Here is a 4,369-nt window from a genome sequence, read left to right as displayed (position 1 = left end):
GCCTCATATGCATTAAAAATAGAACTCTGGTTTTATTTGAAACTGGCAAGAGGCTCAGCTAAAATCTCCATTATTTCTGGTTCCCTTTAGGAGGTGTTTTTTTTTTTCTTCACAGTTAAGAGCCATAGATGACAAATGGAGCTGTGACTCAAAGTGGAGGAATGCTGTTAGCCTTGAGCAAAAGAACTCAGGGAGAGGGACAAAGCTTAGACCCTAAGTTCAAGCCCTATGACTGCCCCCCCCCAAGAAAAACAAAAGAGCCATAGACGTAAATGAGCCTTTAGGTTCTTTTAATGAAAGCTCTTAGAGACAGAACTTCTAGAGCTGTCATGTGCCTTGTGACTTTGGTTATTCCTTTCTTCCTTCCTAGAAATGCAGTAAATATGCTGGAGAAGAGGCAGCCATCTTGAGACCTTAAGACAATAAATAGGAGAATTCCAGCTGGAGTACGGCTCAGAAGTCCAGTGCTTACCCAGCACTCATGAGGCCTCAGCACCATATAATCCAACATAAATAAATACGAGGTTGAAGATCATACACTATACATGTTTGAGACAAAGTAAAACAAATATAAACTGTAGGTCTGCGAGATCAGCTCTAAACTCTTATCTCCAGATTTAAGGCCCTGTAGAAAAATAAAACTTCCCTTTAGTTAAGCTTGTGAATACTAGATGGTCTTTATTAAGCAGCTAAGCCTGTGAAAAATTAATCTAATTAGAACAAGTCTTTAAAATTTATAAAGACCCAGTTGCCAAATAAGTGTTTTAGGAACACAGGCAATTATTACAATAATATATGTATATAGATGTATAATATATATTGTACATATATCAATAGATCATTTTTGTACACTATTTATAGTAGTAACTCTGCCAAAGGACTCTACTAAGTCATAGTAGATAGAGTTGATGTAGACGGTCACATTCTGGATACTTTTCATGCTTCCATGTGTTGCTCTGACAAGTCTTGACTGTAAGTCAAGCAGGCACTGTCCTTGGAGTGCTCATCACAGTGCCTGATTGTAACTGAGAAGAATTAAGACAGAATCTTTGGATAAATATTGTATTTTCTAGGTCCTTGTTTTCTATGGGTTGTCTATCCACATACATTAGCTCTCCAACAAATGAAGAAGCTAGCATTACGATTGACATCCAAAAAAAATATTACAAGGATCTGGGCCATCACTTAACATTCAACAAACAACTTTGAGAAAATATAATTAAATGGTAGGAAACAAGTAAAGTGCTCCTTCCATCTACTACAGAAATTGTTTTCCAACATCAAACTACTATAAAAAGCAGATCCCTAGGTCCCTTTTCTGTTTTCTGTCTTTTCTAGGAGAGGGATTAAATCTCTGTACATTGAACCTTTCCTCTAGTATGAAAGACAATGACTTACAATACCATGGTAAGGTGAGTTTGAGGAGACCTCTTGTTCACTCACCTCCTCCTCTGAGTCAGCGTAAACACACACTTAACTTCTTTCTTTCTCTTTTCCCCTATGAGTTAAGTGGTGAGGAGGAATTGGATCATAGTGTTCTTTTATAGACCTAAATTCTCTTATTTCCTTAATCTATTCTCACTGCAATGCATTAGCAGACAAGCTTTCCAGAAAAAAAGCATTAAGATTACTTTTAAATGATGCATGTTTTCTCAATTTCTATTGTCTCAGGAATTATACATTTTAGCTCTCATCCTTTATAATACCACAACTTTATATATAATTAAACAATATTATCCCATCTTATATTAGTCAGAGTCAGCACAGAGGATGGAATATATTATTTCAGGCTTTTAAGGTCACAGCTTACACGACATACATTTCAGATAATTGAATGAAGAGCACATAGTTTTAATTTTCTATTTAAAGTAGTCCCAAGATATCTAGCAGTTGGTCTAACAAAGATTATCTTAAAAAATCAATGTCTGACAACTAAAACATCGATTCATTTTATACAAAAATCTGGCACTGAGATTAAGACCTCATAATTCATAGACAATAGAAAAGACAATAGAATTAGTTAATTAGCAAACCAGACTCTTATCTATATACCACCAGATGTTTTCTTTTGACCTGTATAAAAATTTCAGAAGTTGAAATAGAATATAGCCCACCACGTTCTGAATTTGATATGTCACAGTCAAAGTGTTGTCACTTTGCTTACCATAAAAAAGAAAAAAAGAAGTTAGGGAACATGAACCCTCTTTACAAATCCTTAACTCACCTCCCCAACAGCCATCTCATTATATATGCACATATGCCCCTCTACTTACCACAATGAGTTAAAGATGAACCACAGCTCTCAGCTTTTGTGTTACAGCTCGGCTTTACCCTTCCCTTCATTGCAAATATCATTGGTAAAAGTAATTTTGCAGACAGTAATCCATCCTGTTAAGTTTATTGCAATCAACAAAAGAGGTGTCTTGTACTTGCTGGGAATTTAGCTTTTAAACTTCTGATCTTTCTTCCTCCACACAAACACACCAAAAAGAAGCCAGTTTCTGTGCTATTCTTAACTTCCCTTTCAAAACATTTCTGAAAAGACAAGAAAGAGTTCATGATTTTCATGCAAACTCCCAGCCTGCCCGCCTGCCTGCTGCTGCCAATACTTCTTATTCTTGCTGGTGATGACATTCCACGGGCTCTCTAGCACTGATGCTTCGTTATGTAAGACTGTCTAGGTCAAGTGTAGGAGACTCACTGCTGGCCTGTGGAAACTCATGGAACAGTGTCTTCAGATTAACACTTCAAGGGCTATGGAGGCTGGAGGAAGCTGAGCTTTTACTACATCTTTTGGGGGTAAATATTTTTGCATGATTCAGTGGTTTCTATACTCTATATTCTTGGCAGATCCTGTCAGCCATGCTGAGAGGTGCAGAGGAAAATTACTAAAATTCCAGGTCTGTGAACATGCTTGATGAAGCATAGCAAGTCTATCTTAGCTTTAAGATATTTAAGGAGTAAAAAAAAAAAAAGCAAAAAACATACATTTCCTTATTCAGCACATCTCTAACCATTAAGGAATTTATGTTGATTTGGTGTTTAAGCTTGTGTACAGACCCTTTGATCAAAAGGTGTTGAGGCAGAGCATTATTCGATGTGGCTATTATCTGCAAGAGATTTACTGCAGTGCCTAGCTGCTACATTGTCCTTGTCTGACTGCAGATTTTCTTCCCTTGCAAATGTGCTGTATGCCTGCCTGTGCTTGTCTTCTGTTAAGAAATATACTTGAGTAACCTGACAGCTCTGTGACTTCAACAACTAATGAATCTGCCTACTTAGTTTCAAGGTGAATACTGCAGTGCAAGCGCCATTGGATACTAGCCCTGAATGATGCTGAGTTAACTGCATTGGCTCAAAGGGGGTTGTGCTTACAAGACTCAGAGGTGATCTCAGGTTTGAAGTGAACAGTTAGTTAATGAGTGAAAAATAGAAACAATGTAACCCTGATCCTCTTGTAGAGTCTTGCACTGTGTCCTACTACAGAAATTGATTAAAATCACAGGTTTTCTAAATGCTGCAGAGAAGGCTGGAGAAGTGGCAGGGAGAGATTACAGTGACAGTGTGATGTTGGGTGAACATTTTACTAGAATTTAACCAGAAATGGTGATGTTGTATATGGTACCTAAAGTGAAATATAGATAATTACTTATAAAGCTTAAGGTAAATGCAGAACTTGTGCTTGGATTTCTGTGTGCCCTTGGCAAGTGAAGTTGTTTGCTTTGGATAAAATATCATGAATTAAGAAAGTTAAGTCTGGCTAAACTGTGTGCAGGATCTCAAAGAGCTGAAAGGAAAGTTGAGTAAGTGTTTGCTTGGGTGTCTCCCAATGAGGACCGGCATGGGGCAGGTTAATTATAGCACATTCTTTAGGTAAACAGGTAACTTTAAAGTATGTGAAATTTTCTGGGTCTTTAAATTAAGGGAATGAAAATTTGTGTTGTTGCTTCCTCTAAGAGTATTTTTCCCTTTCCTAAGAATGGTTTACAATAGCACATTGATTATTTGTGATAAAAAATAGTGCTTTGTTATAGTTAATTGGTTGAACATGTACATGCTTTACTAAATAATTAGCCAATCAGACACTTATGGCCTCTCAGGGCCTGATTTTATAATAATGTCTAAAGGTGTTTCCCCCATAGTTTTAATTTGGCATAAGAACCCTATAAGATCTAGTTTTATTCAATTTAGCACTGGGACTATTCCTCACAAATATGTTTTTTGGGGGGAGGGTCCGGTTGTGGGGCCTGAACTCTGGGCTTGGGCGCTATCCTTCAGCTCTTCAGCTCAAGGCTAGCACTCTATCACTTGAGCCACAGCACCACTTCTGGCTTTTTTCTTTTTGCTTATGTGGTGCTGAGGAATCGAA

Source organism: Dipodomys ordii, unplaced genomic scaffold (genome assembly GCF_000151885.1).
Source record: "Dipodomys ordii isolate 6190 unplaced genomic scaffold, Dord_2.0 Scaffold5, whole genome shotgun sequence".
Lineage (NCBI taxonomy): Eukaryota > Metazoa > Chordata > Mammalia > Rodentia > Heteromyidae > Dipodomys > Dipodomys ordii.
The sequence above is the reverse complement of the archived record's forward strand: the minus strand, read 5'-3'. Positions refer to the sequence as shown.